We start from the raw sequence: 16,953 nt of genomic DNA, 5'->3' as shown, positions 1-16,953 counted from the left end.
ATAACTCGACTTAGAAAAAAGAAGACAACAAAGCTGACCTCCATTAATATTAGTCATCCTCTTTGACATTGGCATTAAGAATAAACACAAGAAAGTCATTTATAAGAATAGACAACAATAAAACAAACAAAAACCATCAAAGTAAATTTAATACATATATCAAAGTATTACATATCACTACTAGTATTCTAATTCATCACCATACGCTGCTACAGTTGTTGTTACACTCAATGCACCTATTTGCTTTCTTTTGTGACAGCAAGTTGTTCCCATTGGTGCTTTAATTTGAACTCATTCACACATTTGTGTTGTATTGAGACATTTTGAAAATAATTCTTAAAACTATTAGCTCTATTCTTGACAAACCTTTGTTCACATGTAATTTTTTTATCCTTTGAACTATCTAACCATATACCTATTATCCAATATTATCTTGAACTCCTCTTCTTTCAATTTATCTTCTTCTAGTAGAAATTTCATTGACATGTCCAAGCCTTCGACCATTGCCTCTCTTCTTGATCTACCTTGCACTAGATCTCACATAAGACAAATTATTTGCTCGCCATTTAAGGTTAGGTATGTTCCTGCAACATATATATTTGTACCCGATTTATACACTATGTAGTTCTACCAACTTAGCCCACATTCATCAGTGACACTCTTCTTTTGGGTTCAACTACCTCTTTTTAACTTATTTCCAACAGTTTCTAATTTATTCCCAAGATCCTTCACACGGTATTACTCTATTTTAAAAAATATTTGGATTCCTACAATTCCACACTACCCATAAGATAGCAATATATATATATATATATATATATATATATATATATATATATATATATATATATATATATATATATAATCCATATATTTTTTTCAATCCGTATACTTCTTGATTCAACCATCATTCAAATCAAACTCTTACTTCATTAGGTCCTACCCAACTTACTCTTCCCCAATTTATGGCTAACCACCAAAGCTTACGTGAGAATTTACATTGAAAGAACAGGTGTATTACTAGTTCTGTTGTCTCACCACATAGTGCACAAACTGCTTTGTTTTGGTTCAAGATGCCTCTCCTTATGAGCTTCTCCCTTGTGTTTACTGCGTCCATCATCACAAACCACAATAGCATCTCAACTCTCAGTGGAACAAATCCTCGCCAGCACGTGCTTCATGTTTGGTACTCTATGAATTTTTCCTGTAATTGTATCAATGAATGTCTTGACAAAATATTTTCATCTAAGCTATGTGTCCACACCATGTTGTTCTTATTACCTGCACAGAAAAATACATAATCTAGAATATTTTCTAACTCTCTCACTAACTCTTTCTCTCTCTCAAAGAATTTTTTTCACCATTGGAGTCCAAACCATGAATTACCAACCCACAAGTCATGATAGCCAATAATAGAACTTTTTTTAGTCAAATTTATATACAACCTTGGGAATTTTTCTTGAAGCGACTTCTCCCATACCCATATATCTTTTCAGAATCTTGTGCCTTTTTTATCACCTACACACATCCTCCACCCTTCCTTATTTATATTTTTGTAAATATAATTTTTTCAACCATCTCCACTATATCCTTCGACAACTGATGAGTCCATATTTGATGACAATTTTTGGCTTAAATTGGACGGATTTCATCATATAAACTCACACTTAATCACCAAAATAGCATACTTTTGTGTTTTATCCCTAATTTGAATCTAAATGTGAAAATATGTATTTTTGTGCCTAAATTTATTATTTTAACTCCACTTTTATTCCATTCAATGCCGTGATATATTTTGTAAGTGATTTCAGGTCAATTAGGCAAGAATGGGTTGTTAGAAGTGGAAGGAAACATGCAAAATGGGAGATTTTATGAAGAAAACAAAGGATAAGAAGTCAGTCAAGTGTGCCTATGCACAACTCCTGTGCGTACGCAAAAGTACAAAAATCAGCAAGTGTGCCTACGCATAATCCCTGTGCATACCCACAGGTGAAAAATTAGCAACTATGCGTACTCATACATCTGTGCGTACGCACAAGTCCCAGCGCGTGACTTCATTAAAATGTCACGTGGCTTGCAATTTTGGAACTTTCTTGGCCCAATTTTGGAAGGCTGGAGGCTAAAATTGAGTGCTATATAAAGGGAACTTCATTCCATATGAAAGCATTAGCTTAGGATTAGTTTGAGGAAGCTTACTTTTAGATAGAAAATGCATTTGGAGTAGGAGTAGTGTAGATAGAAAATTCTCTCTTAGGGTTTACTTAAATTTTATTGTAGCATTTTATAGTTAAGTTTCATCTTGGATTTTGCTCATCTTCATTGTAAGTACTCTTTAATTCCCTCTTTAATTACACTACTTTTGCTATATTTTTCTCTTATTAGAGTTACTTTATTAATATATGCAATTTTGGTTTCTTGAAGTTTTGGTTGATTAATTTAGTATTTTATGGTTTATATTTGCTTGATTACATGTTTATTGTTGATATTGTGAATAGTTTGGTTATAGTTTTCTTTTTCTTTTGCAATTTTACATGTTTTGCTTTTATGCCTACAAGATGTTTGTGAAAATGCCAATTATGAGTTTTGACTAGATTTTCACACCTTGGCTTGGAAAATGAGTTCCTAGGATACTAGAGTCATAATGTTCGACATTTAGTGGTAATTCTTGGGTAGTTAGTTGACTCTTGTTTTCATTGACGCTAGCTTTATACTAAGAAATTAGTAGGTTAGATAGGACTTATGGATTAAGGTCAATTATGCTTGTTAGACTTACTCCTCGATGTTAGGGGTTGACGAAGCGAGATTGACTCATCATAGTTGCCATAGGTGTGATTATGACAATGATAGGATTCCTTAATTCTCATTCCCAAGTCAAGGGTCTTTTTATGCATTTATAACATTTTCACTAAATTTTGATCTAGTTTCCTTTTTAATTGCATTAATATCCTTTTTGATCATTTGTTAGTTCTTTTATTCCTTAGTTCTTTTAATATTTCGTTCCTTGATTCAAAACCCCTTTTTTTTTCCTTACAACCAAGAGTGTGACATCTTAATTGCATTGTACGAGGGAGATGACCCGAGATTTAATTACTCTCGGTTATTTTAATTTAAAAATTAAACTTTGATGGTGGGAGTTAGTTGTTGATTTGGGCTATACTTCCAACGAAGAGATTCTATTTTGTGAAATTCTAGATCAACACTAATTCTCGCATCAACAACCCATTAGACCTCTTACAATTTTGCTTCGTCACTGGAATAATCATGTCCAAATCATAACACAAATTTATTATCTTTTTTTAGAGTTGTCCATTCTCACCAGAGAATCTCCATCACCACTTAAATAACACCATTGTATTTTTCATCTTTACATCTCCATTCCTAAACCTCCATGCTCCTTTGGCTTTTGAATTATGCTCTATTTAATTATTGACATTATTTTTTTTCCTCTTTTTCGCCCCAGAAGAACTTTGTCTGCAAGGATATCATTTTCTTCGCCACTATCTTCAGCATCTTAAAAAAACCCAAAAAATACATCGATAAATTATTGATGACCGATTTCATAACTGTTAGCCTCCTTGCTTTTGACAGTAAATTTGCCTTCCAATTGCTCAGTTTCTTCTCCAATTTATCTAACATTGGCTTTCAAGTTGATATTCTTCTTGGATTGGCCCCAAAGAAATACTTAGATATTTCATAGATAGTGATCCTATAACGACCTTCAATTTTAAAAATATAAATATAAATAAGTTATAATTTATTTTATAAATTGGAGTTTCTTGTTTTTAGAAATTATTTTATTAAAAGTAATTAAATTAATTTATAACTATTTGAATTGAATTAAATTCATATTCTTATATATTTTTTTTGTTATGATAAAATATTTTATATAATTAAAACTATAATTTTAGTAATTTATAAATAATGAAAATTATATAAATATTTTAATTAAGTAATTGATAGTTTTAATTTAAAAAAAAGTTCAGTTAATAATATTATATCGAACTCGATATCCGTTGATATGAGTGAATAGCGGTATTTTTCAGTGAACTTAGCTTTGCTAAGCTTCACCGTATATCTTTTATCTTTATGTTAATAATGTCATTTATATTAGTAACTCATATATATATTATTACTTATGTTTTAATATATCAAGTTTTCATAATTATCCGTTTAAGATATTTATAATTTGAATCGCTGACTAAGCAGCTTAAACAAGTGACACATGGACTTAATAAACACTTGTCCCTTTAATAATTCCATCATATAATCTTCTTTCTCCTTTCATTTCAATTCCTTTCAATGGAACCAAGAAAAATCAAGAGGGAAGGAGCCGTGAGTGAGAGAGAATGAGAAAACAATGGCACCGTAAATTTCCAGCCTCGATTTCTTAAAATCTGTAATTCCAATAAAAAATCTAATCCAGTAAAAGTGTTCGTATCCTCCTCCTCTATAAGTTGGCGTTACTTTTGTTCGGTAGAAGCTGATGGTGACATAGCTCCCTTTTCCCTTGAGTTTGGCCAACTAGAGTTTTAAGACGCACAGACAAATTCTAACATTTTCTTCTTCAGCAGCTCGGTTAAAAAACTTCTCCATAGCCTCAAGTATTTTGATTTCATAGGGAGGTAGAGTTTCGGTAAATTCACACCAATTAAATTTGTGTTGGATAAGTGAATGGTTGTTGTGATTGATTATTGATGGAGTTTGATTGACTTTATATTGAATTTTGTTGATATATTATTATATGTGATTAAGCATGTGATTTGGTCATGTTTGTGCTGCCCAAACTGTGATAATGAAACTGATTTGGGACTATCATTGTGTTAGTTTTTGAATAAAATGGGTGATATTTAATGGCCGAGGAATTAAAAGTTGTAAAAAATCAGTAACCGTAAAACTCAAAAATAGATTAAGATTTAAATGTATATTATAAAAAGAAAATAAGGAGGGTTTCGGTTCTTGGTGAAGAGAAGAATCAGCCAAGAAGAATTATTTTTGAAAAAATATACTTGTATTTTTATGAAAAGATTGAGTTTAATATTATAATTATATAAGTTTTTTTTGGTATTTTGAGTAATAAATAAAGTTCAGGAGTAAAACGGATATTTTATAAAAGTTCAGAGTTATTTATATAAATATGAAACAAAGTGAAGGTTTAAATATAATTTTATAAAATATCGAAGTCAAAAATAAAATATTAAAGAATTCATAGTTTAGAAAGTAATTAATAAAAGTTTGAAAATAAGGTTTTATAAAATAAGTTTTAAGAGTATTATAATATTATTTTAAATATTTGTTTAAAATTACTCATTTACATTAGAGTAAATTATTATTACAAATTATTATTTATCAAGATATTATTTTATAAAAATATATATTATTGTATGTATTATGAAAAATAAAACAGAGAGTGGTAAACAATAGACAAATTTTTCTAAAAGTTTTAGAAAGACAAATTTAAGGTAAGGATCTCATTATTCCCTCTTCATAAAATATTTAGGAAAAGATGAGGGAAGAGTATGAAGATAGTTTTTGATATTAAAAGTACGGAATTAAAAGAATGATGAGAAAAGAAAAGAAAAGAAAATAATTTAAAGAACCTCTACCATAGGAGAGCAGAGAATAGAAAAGAAAAGAAAGAAAGAACGAACAGAAAAAGAGAGAAGCAGAGATGATTGTTTACCTGTTGAAAACGAGCAGAGATATGGTGGATAGTCCACTGAGATTTGCTTTCCAGAGATACATCAGCCAATCCAGGGGATGATCGCACCTGTAAGACAGAGGTTGCTTATAGAGGTTATCACTACATACATTGGCTAGAGAGAGCCTCACATGTAAGACAGAGGTTGCTTATAGAGTTTATGTTTGCATACATCGGCTTAAGAGGGTCGCACCTGTAAGGCAGAGGTTGCTTACAGAGGTTATGACATTGGAAACCAAACTCAGACAAAGGTTGTTGAGTTACGTCGGGAGTGGGTCGAAACCGACAAATAAGCTCATTACCTGTACTAGGGATAGACTTGCATCATACTTGTTTGCGCATATTTGTTTGTGAGTGTAATTTTCTGTGATTGTGGGTGTGCTAAATGATTGTTTGAATTCTGTGTTCTTTAATAGTTGAATTAGATGGTACCTTGTTGACTGTTATTGCTGACCAAGTATATATAAAATGAACTTAACTTCTAACCCCGACCTTACTAAGAACTCCCCAGTTCTTACCCCCTATTAAGTCAATCATATATTTTTTTCATTTTGAAACCATGTCAGCTGTCTCTTCATAAAATTCCTGTAGAAAAATTTCAAGGAATAATTTCTTACACCATGGAGTAGTAAAATCAGTTAGTATCAAATAATTTCTTACACAAATTTGATGGAAGAACGAGTCAGTTCTTCATATAGATAGTTAGGTATTACTGTCAGCAACTTTGAATATTTAGGACTGTTGGTGGTGCCAAAAATTCTATCACTGCATTTAATAACTATTTTAACAAAAAAAAACTATATTATAGTAGCTAAAACACAAGTCAAATGACTGATTATTATAATATGTTAATTTAACATGTGAGAGTGTATGACCTTAAATATGTAAATCAAGACCAGAATAATAAAAAAAATATAAAAGGAAAAGAAAGAAAAATGAGAGCTTGCATTAGAGAGAGAATAGAATCACAGACGTAGTATGCAGATCAGCTCAGCTCAGATCAATGTTCATGCCTACACACTCTACTAACATTAATTTACTTGATTTGTAGACAAAAAATTTTTACCTGTGAATTTAAATTTTAAATGAGTTTTGAACTGTCATTCACATGGTGAAAGCTCAGAATACGTCTTGAGTGCACTCTCAGATTTTTATCCAGCTTCACCATGTCCTGAAAGAAAGAGGGAAAGTAAATTATTTGCCTAGCAACTTAATCAATCTTACTATTTCTTGGAGGCCTGTGACAATTCGAATGGCAACTTCAAGTCAAATACAACAACCTACTATTTTGTTCCTATATAAACTATTGATAGCAAACAACTGACAAATGGACTCTTGTGTGGTCTAGAATTTTACAATTGAGTTCTCGTTGAAAGTATAGCTTCTAAACCAACAAAAATCCTTTCATACAAAAACTTGGTTGTCACAAGTAACAAACACCTAATAAAATTAATAACCGAAGTATTTAAACCTCAGATCGTCTCTCAAGGAATTGCAGGGAAGTGTTCTTGTTATTGGTTATGTAAAGGTATATTTTGGGGTTTTTAAGATAAGAAGCAAGAATAGTAAATGGCAAAAGGAATAAACTAATAACTAGAAAAGCTCTTGGCAAGATATGAGAACTGGATGTCCTATCCTAGTTATCCTTATCAATTGTGATGAGAATTGTTCATTGCTCTCACTTAGTCAACCTCTAACTATGAAGGTATGTCAAGAGGATAAATCAATTGATTTCCCAGGTCCTAGTCAACTCTTATCGAGAGACTAGAGTCAATGGAATTCAAATCAACTAGCAAACATAACAATTATCCATCAACAAACGAGTTTGATAACTCAAGTGTCACCAATTACTCAACCAAAGCTAAGAGATTTAATAATAGAGAAACAAATAATAAACATGAAATACCTCAAATTGCATTAATAAGAGAAATCAAATCTAACATGAGAATTTATAAATTAAAGTAATAGAATAAATAAAAGTAGAAGAGAAACTAAATTAAAGAAACATTGAACCTGGATTAGAAAGAAATAAACCTAAAACTAAGAGAAATCCTAAATCTTAAAACCTAGAGAGAGGAGCGAGCCTCTCTCTCTAGAGAACTACATCTAAACGTAAAATTATGTGAACGAAAAGTGAATCATGAATGAATGGATTCCCCCACTCTGTAGTCTCTAATATGTATTTTCTGGACCGAAAATAGGGTCAAAATAGCCCAGAAATTGCCCCCAGCGATTTCTAATACGTACAGGTCACGGCTCTGTCACGCGTACACGTGGATTGAACTTTCACCAGGTCACGCCTACGCGTGCGCATCATCTAATCATAAGGCAACTATGGCAAATTATATATCGTCACGAAGCCCCGGATATTATCTTTCCAACACAACTAGATCTGCCTCATTTGGACCTCTGGAGCTCAAGTTATGATCGATTGAGTGCAAAGAGGTCAGGGCTGACAGCTTTGCAGTTCCTTCAGCTCTTGTATTCCTTCCACTTTCGCATGCTTCCTTTCATCCTTTAAGCCATTCCTGCCCTGTAATTTCTAAAAACACTTAACTCACATATCATGGCATCGAATGGTAATAAGAGAGGATTAAAATTAGCTAAATTAAGACCAAAGAAACATGTTTTCAATCATAGCATAAAATTACGAAGGAAAATGTAAAACATGCAATTTACATGAATAAGTGTGAGAATAGTGGATAAAATCCACTCAATTAAGCACAAGATGTACCACGAAATAGTGGTGCATCAAATCTCCCCACACTTAAACATTAGCTTGTCCTCATGCTAAGCTCAAGAGAAGCTATAAGAGTGAAGAGAAATGGTAGAAAGTATGAAATGCAACCTATCTATATGAGTGCAACTACATGCAAAATGCTTTTACCTACTTAGTGAAAAGTAAACAAATCCTTCAAGAAGAAATATGAACTAGATCTCACTAATTCAAATCATAAAATAAGGTACAAGTAAACTTGCAAAAGAAAATAGCTCATGAAAGCCGGGAATAAGGAATCAAGCATTGAACCCTCACTGGAAGTGTATACACTCTAATCACTCAAGTGTTTGAGGTTCGATTCTCTCAATTCTCTACTAACCTTACTTTCTAAGACTTGCTCTTTGGTGGACGAAATTGTGATCACTACAACTTCGCACAACTAACCAGCAAGTGTACTGGGTCGTCCAAGTAATAAACCTTACGCGAGTAAGGGTCGATCCCACAGAGATTGTTGGTATGAAGCAAGCTATGGTCACCTTGTAAATCTTAGTCAGGCAAACTCAAATGGTTATGAATGATGAATAAAACATAAAGATAAAGATAGAGATACTTATGTAATTCATTGGTGGGAATTTCAGATAAGCGTATGAAGATGCTTGGTCCCTTCCGTCTCTCTGCTTTCCTACTGTCTTCATCCAATCCTTCTTGCACCTTTCCATGGCAAGCTGTATGCAAGGGTTTCACCGTTGTCAGTGGCTACCTCCCATCCTCTCAGTGGAAATGTTCAACGCACCCTGTCACGGCACGGCTATCCATCTGTCGGTTCTCAATCAGGCCGGAATAGAATCCAGTGATTCTTTTGCGTCTGTCACTAACGCCCCGCCCTCAGGAGTTTGAAGCTCGTTACAGTCATTCAATCATTGAATCCTACTCAGAATACCATAGACAAGGTTTAGACCTTCCGGATTCTCTTGAATGCCGCCATCAGTTCTAGCTTATACCACGAAGATTCCGGTTAAAGAATCCAAGAGATATCCACCCAATCTAAGGTAGAACGGAGGTGGTTGTCAGGCACACGTTCATAGGTGAGAATGATGATGAGTGTCACGGATCATCACATTCATCAAGTTGAAGAACAAGTGATATCTTAGAACAAGAACAAGCGGAATTGAATAGAAGAACAATAGTAATTGCATTAATACTCGAGGTACAGTAGAGCTCCACACCTTAATCTATGGTGTGTAGAAACTCCACCGTTGAAAATACATAAGAAAAAGGTCTAGGCATGGCCGTGAGGCCAGCCTCCCAATGCTCTAAGATAGCATAAGAACAAAGATAGCTACCAAGATGAAAATACAATAGCAAAAGGTCCTATATATAGAGAACTAGTAGCCTAGGGTTTACAGAGATTAGTAAATGACATAAAAATCCACTTCCAGGCCCACTTGGTGTGTGCTTGGGCTGAGCATTGAAGCATTTTCGTGTAGAGACTCTTCTTGGAGTTAAACGCCAGCTTTGGTGCCAGTTTGGGCGTTTAACTCCCATTCTTGTGCCAGTTCCGGCGTTTAACGCTGGGAATTCTGAAGGTGACTTTGAACGCCGGTTTGGGCCATCAAATCTTGGGCAAAGTATAGACTATTATATATTGCTGGAAAGCCCAAGCTGTCTACTTTCCAACGCCGTTGAGAGCGCGCCAATTGGGCTTCTGTAGCTCCAGAAAATTCACTTCGAGTGCAGGGAGGTCAGAATCCAACAGCATCTGCAGTCCTTTTTAGTCTCTGAATCAGATTTTTGCTCAGGTCCCTCAATTTCAGCCAGAAAATACCTGAAATCACAGAAAAACACACAAACTCATAGTAAAGTCCAGAAAAGTGAATTTTAACTAAAAACTAATAAAAATATACTAAAAACTAACTAGATCATACTAAAAACATACTAAAAACAATGCCAAAAAGCGTACAAATTATCCGCTCATCACAACACCAAACTTAAATTGTTGCTTGTCCCCAAGCAACTGAAAATCAAATAAGATAAAAAGAAGAGAATATGCAATGAATTCCAAAAATATCTATGAAGATCAGTATTAATTAGATGAGCGGGGCTTTTAGCTTTTTGCCTCTGAATAGTTTTGGCATCTCACTCTATCCTTTGAAATTCAGAATGATTGGCTTCTTTAGGAACTCAGAATCCAGATAGTGTCATTGATTCTCCTAGTTAAGTATGATGATTCTTGAACGCAGCTACTTATTGAGTCTTGGCCGTGGCCCAAAGCACTCTGTCTTCCAGTATTACCACCGGATACATACATGCCACAGACACATAATTGGGTGAACCTTTTTAGATTGTGACTCAGCTTTGCTAGAGTCCCCAATTAGAGGTGTCCAGGGTTCTTAAGCACACTCTTTTTGCCTTGGATCACAACTTTATTTCTTTCTTTTTCTTTCTTTTTCTTTCTTTTTCTCTTTCTTTTTCTTTCTCTCTTTTTTCGAATAATTTTTTTTTTGTATTCACTGCTTTTTCTTGCCTCAAGAATCATTTTTATGATTTTTCAGATCCTCAGTAACATGTCTCCTTTTTCATCATTCTTTCAAGAGCCAACATTCATGAACCACAAATTCAAAAGACATATGCACTGTTTAAGCATACATTCAGAAAACAAAAGTATTGCCACCACATCAAAATAATTAAACTGTTATAAAATTCAAAATTCATGCAATTCTTCTCTTTTTTAATTAAGAACATTTTTCATTTAAGAGAGGTGATGGATTCATAGGACATTCATAACTTTAAGGCATAGACACTAAGACACTAATGATCACAAGACACAAACATAGATAAACATAAGCACTAAAATTCGAAAAACAGAAAAATAAAGAACAAGGAAATTAAAGAACGGGTCCACCTTAGTGATGGCGGCTTGTTCTTCCTCTTGAAGATCCTATGGAGTGCTTGAGCTCCTCAATGTCTCTTCCTTGACTTTGTTGCTCCTCTCTCATGATTCTTTGATCTTCTCTAATTTCATGGAGGAGGATGGAATGTTCTTGGTGCTCCACCCTTAGTTGTCCCATGTTGGAACTCAATTCTCCTAGGGAGGTGTTTAGTTGCTCCCAATAGTTTTGTGGAGGAAAGTGCATCCCTTGAGGCATCTCAGGGATTTGATGATGAGAGGGGTCTCTTGTTTGCTCCATCCTCTTCTTAGTGATGGGCTTGTCCTCATCAATGGGGATGTCTCCCTCTATGTCAACTCCAACGGAATAACAGAGGTGACAAATGAGATGAGGAAAGGCTAACCTTGCCAAGGTAGAGGACTTGTCCGCCACCTTATAAAGTTCTTGGGATATCACCTCATGAACTTCTATTTCTTCTCCAATCATGATGCTATGAATCATGATAGCCCGGTCTATAGTAACTTCAGACCGGTTGCTAGTGGTAATGATTGAGCGTTGGATAAACTCCAACCATCCCCTAGCCACGGGCTTGAGGTCATGCCTTCTCAATTGAACCGGCTTCCCTCTTGAATCTCTCTTCCATTGGGCGCCCTCTTCACAAATGACTGTGAGGACTTGGTCCAACCTTTGATCAAAGTTGACCCTTCTAGTGTAAGGATGTTCATCTCCTTGCATCATGGGCAAGTTGAATGCCAACCTTACATTTTCCGGACTAAAATCCAAGTATTTCCCCCGAACCATAGTAAGCCAATTCTTTGGGTCCGGGTTCACACTTTGATCATGGTTCTTGGTGATCCATGCATTGGCATAGAACTCTTGAACCATTAAGATTCGGACTTGTTGAATGGGGTTGGTAAGAACTTCCCAACCTCTTCTTCGGATCTCATGTCGGATCTCCGGATATTCACTCTTTTTGAGTTTAAAAGGGACCTCGGGGATCACCTTCTTCAAGGCCACAACTTCATAGAAGTGGTCTTGATGCACCCTTGAGATGAATCTCTCCATCTCCCATGACTCGGAGGTGGAAGCTTTTGCCTTCCCTTTCCTCTTTCTAGAGGTTTCTCCAGCCTTGGATGCCATAAATGGTTATGGAAAAACAAAAAGCAATGCTTTTACCACACCAAACTTAAAAGGTTTGCTCGTCCTCGAGCAAAAGAAGAAAGAAGAGAGTAGAAGAAGAAGAAGAAATAGAGGAGATGGAAATGGCCTTGTGGTTTGGCCAAAAGGGGGGAGAAGTAGTGTTTAGGTTGTGTGAAAATGAAGGAGTGAAGAAGGGTTTATATAGGAGTGGGGGGAGGGTTATGGTTCGGTCATGTATGGGTGGGTTTGGGAGGGGAAGTGGTTTGAATTTGAATGGTGGGGTAAGTGGGGTTTTATGAAAGATGGATGTGAGTGGTGAAGAGAAAGATGGGATTTGATAGGTGAAGGGTTTTTGGGAAAGAGGAGTTGAGGTGATTGGTGAATGGGTGAAGAAGAGAGAGAGAGTGGTGGGGTAGGTAGGGATCCTGTGGGGTCCACAGATCCTGAGGGGTCAAGGAAAAGTCATCCCTGCACCAAGTGGCGAGCAAAATTGCTCTTCATGCCAATTCTGGCGTTAAACGCCGGGCTGGTGCCCCTTTCTGGCGTTTAACGCCAACTTCTTGCCCTTTTCTGGCGTTTAACGACAGTCTGGTGCCCCTTTCTGGCGTTAAACGCCCAGAATGGTGCCAGATTGGGCGTTAAACACCCATTTGCTAGCCTTACTGGCGTTTAAACGCCAGCAGGATCTTCCTCCAGGGTGTGCTATTTTTCTTTCTGTTTTTCATTCTGTTTTTGCTTTTTCAATTGATTTTGTGACTTCTCATGATCATCAACCTACAGAAAACATAAAATAACAAAAGAAAATAAATAAAATATAACATTGGGTTGCCTCCCAACAAGCGCTTCTTTAATGTCAGTAGCTTGACAGAGGGCTCTCATGGAGCCTCACAGATGCTCAGAGTAATGTTGGAACCTCCCAACACCAAACTTAGAGTTTGAATGTGGGGGTTCAACACCAAACTTAGAATTTGGTTGTGGCCTCCCAACACCAAACTTAGAGTTTGACTGTGGGGGCTCTGTTTGACTCTGTTTTGAGAGAAGCTCTTCATGCTTCCTCTCCATGGTGACAGAGGGATATCCTTGAGCCTTAAACACAAAGGATTCTTCATTCACTTGAATGATCAATTCTCCTCTATCAACATCAATCACAGCCTTTGCTGTGGCTAGGAAGGGTCTGCCAAGGATGATGGATTCATCCATGCACTTCCCAGTCTCTAGGACTATGAAATCAGCAGGGATGTAATGGTCTTCAACTTTTACCAGAACATCCTCTACAAGTCCATAAGCTTGTTTTCGTGAGTTGTCTGCCATCTCTAGTGAGATTTTTGCAGCTTGCACCTCAAAGATCCCTAGCTTCTCCATTACAGAGAGAGGCATGAGGTTTACACTTGACCCTAAGTCACACAAGGCCTTCTTGAAGGTCATGGTGCCTATGGTACAAGGTATTGAAAACTTCCCGGGATCCTGTCTCTTTTGAGGTAATTTCTGCCAAGACAAGTCATCCAGTTCTTTGGTGAGCAAAGGGGGTTCATCATCCCAAGTCTCATTTCCAAATAACTTGTCATTTAGCTTCATGATTGCTCCAAGGTATTTAGCAACTTGCTCTTCAGTGACATACTCATCCTCTTCAGAGGAAGAATACTCATCAAAGCTCATGAATGGCAGAAGTAAGTCCAATGGAATCTCTATGGTCTCATTTTGAGCCTCAGATTCCCATGGTTCCTCATTGGGGAACTCATTGGAGGCCAGTGGACGTCCATTGAGGTCTTCCTCAGTGGCGTTCACTGCCTCTTCCTCCTCTCCAAATTTGGCCATGTTAATGGCTTTGCACTCTCCTCTTGGATTTTCTTCTGTATTGCTTGGAAGAGTACTAGGAGGGAGTTCAGTAATTTTCTTGCTCAGCTGACCCACTTGTGCCTCCAAATTTCTAATGGAGGACCTTGTTTCAGTCATGAAACTTTGAGTGGTCTTGATTAGATCAGAGATCATGGTTGCTAAGTCAGAAGTGTTCTGCTTAGAACTCTCTGTCTGTTGCTGAGAAGATGATGGAAAAGGCTTGTCATTGCTAAACCTGTTTCTTCCACCATTATTGTTGTTGAAACCTTGTTGAGGTCTCTGTTGATCCTTCCATGAGAAATTTGGATGATTTCTCCATGAAGGATTATAGGTGTTTCCATAGGGTTCTCCCATGTAATTCACCTCTTCCATTGAAGGGTTCTCAGGATCATAAGCTTCTTCTTCAGATAGCTTCCTTAGTACTGCTTGGTGCATTTTGCATTCCAGACAGACTTTGAGAAATCATATTGACTTGCTGAGTCAATATCTTGTTCTGAGCCAATATGGCATTCAGAGTGTCAATCTCAAGAACTCCTTTCTTCTGATTTGTCCCATTGTTCACAGGATTCCTTTCAGAAGTGTACATGAATTGGTTATTTGCAACCATTTCAATTAGTTCTTGAGCTTCTGTAGGCGTCTTCTTCAGATGAAGAGATCCTCCAGCAGAGCTATCCAAGGACATCTTGGATAGTTCAGAGAGACCATCATAGAAAATACCTATGATGCTCCATTCAGAAAGCATATCAGAGGGACACTTTCTGATTAATTGTTTGTATCTTTCCCAAGCTTCATAGAGGGATTCTCCTTCCTTCTGTCTGAAGGTTTGGACTTCCACTCTAAGCTTACTCAATTTTTGAGGTGGAAAGAAATTTGCCAAGAAGGCATTGACTAGCTTTTCCCAAGAGTTCAGGCTTTCTTTAGGTTGTGAGTCCAACCATGTCCTAGCTCTGTCTCTTACAGCAAAAGGGAATAGCATAAGTCTGTAGACCTTAGGGCCAACCCCATTAGTCTTGACAGTGTCACAGATTTGCAAGAACTCAGCTAAGAACTGATGAGGATCTTCTAATGGAAGTCCATGGAACTTGCAATTCTGTTGCATTAGAGAAACTAATTGAGGCTTAAGCTCAAAGTTGTTTGCTCCAATGGTAGGGATAGAGATGCTTCTCCCAAAGAAGTCGGGAGTAGGTGCAGTAAAGTCACCTAGCACCTTCCTTGCATTGTTGGCATTGTTGTTGTTTTCGGCTGCCATGGGTTCTTCTTCTTTGAAGATTTCTGTTAGGTCCTCTACAGAGAATTGTGCCTTAGCTTCTCTTAGCCTTCGCTTCAAGGTCCTTTCAGGTTCAGGATCAGCCTCAACAAGAATGCTTTTGTCTTTGCTCCTGCTCATATGAAAGAGAAGAGAACAAGGAAATATGGAATCCTCTATGTCACAGTATAGAGATTCCTGGAGGTGTCAGAGGAAAAGAAAAATAGAAGGCAGAAGTAGAAAATTCGAACTTATCAAGAAAGATGGAGTTCGAATTGTTCATTAAGGAATAGTGTTAGTCCATAAATAGAAGGATGTGAGAAGAGGGGAAGAAATTTTCGAAAATTAAGTAAGATATTTTAAAAATATTTTGAAAAACACTAATTGATTTTCGAAAACCAAGAGTGGAAAAGAAATCAAGTGATTTTTGAAAAAGATTTTGAAATTAGAAATTAAAAAGATTTGATTGAAAACTATTTTGAAAAAAATGTGGTTAAGAAGATATGATTGATTTTAAAAGATGTGATTGAGAAGATATGATTTGAAAAACATTTTAAAAAAAGATTTGATTTTAAAAATTAATGACTTGGCTATCAAGAAAAGATATGATTCAAACATTAAACCTTTCTCAACAGAAAAGGCAACATACTTGAAATGTTGAATCAAATCATTAATTGATAGCAAGTATCTTTGAAAATAGAAAGAAATTAATTTTGAAAAAGATTTGATTGAAAAGATATGATTTGAAAAAGATTTGATTTTGAAAAGATTTTGAAAACTAAAAAAAATTTGATTTGAAAACAAAATCTTCCCTCTTGTGCCATCCTGGCGTTAAACGCCCAGAATGGTGCACATTCTGGCGTTTAACGCCCAAACTACTACCCCTTTGGGCGTTAAACGCCCAGCCAGGCACCCTGGCTGGCGTTTAAACGCCAGTCTGTCCTTCTTCACTGGGCGTTTTGAACGCCCAGCTTTTTCTGTGTAATTCCTCTGCAATATGTTCTGAATCTTCAAATTCTCTGTATTATTGACTTGAAAAGACACAAATTAAAAATATTTTTGGATTTTTAATAAAAAGGAATAATCAAAATGCAACTAAAATCAAATAACAATGCATGCAAGACACCAAACTTAGCAGTTTGTATACTACTGACACTAACAGAATGAGAATGCATATGAGACACATAAACACTCAAGTCAAGAGAATTTAAAAATCAGAGCAATGAAATCATCAAGAACAACTTGAAGATTAATGAAGACACATGCATGAATGCAAAAGGAGCAGAAACATGCAATTGACACCAAACTTAAAATGAAACACTAGACTCAAAAAGAAACATAAAATATTTTTGGTTTTTATGATTTTGTAAAATTTTTTTTTTTGGATTTTTCGAAAATTAAGTGGAAAAATAAAATAAAGGTATCA

The 16,953-nt window shown here is 35.9% G+C and overlaps 1 non-coding gene across 1 annotated transcript; it reads left to right on the top strand.

Annotated features, from left to right (window-relative positions):
* Window positions 1-15,017: 15,017 nt before the first annotated feature.
* Window positions 15,018-15,125, top strand: LOC112704803 (small nucleolar RNA R71). Its single transcript, XR_003155410.1, has one exon. It is a non-coding gene; the product is annotated as a small nucleolar RNA R71 (small nucleolar RNA).
* Window positions 15,126-16,953: the final 1,828 nt, after the last annotated feature.

Source organism: Arachis hypogaea, chromosome 7 (genome assembly GCF_003086295.3).
Source record: "Arachis hypogaea cultivar Tifrunner chromosome 7, arahy.Tifrunner.gnm2.J5K5, whole genome shotgun sequence".
Lineage (NCBI taxonomy): Eukaryota > Viridiplantae > Streptophyta > Magnoliopsida > Fabales > Fabaceae > Arachis > Arachis hypogaea.
Note: the sequence above shows the minus strand (reverse complement) of the source record. Positions and strands in the feature narration are given on the sequence as shown.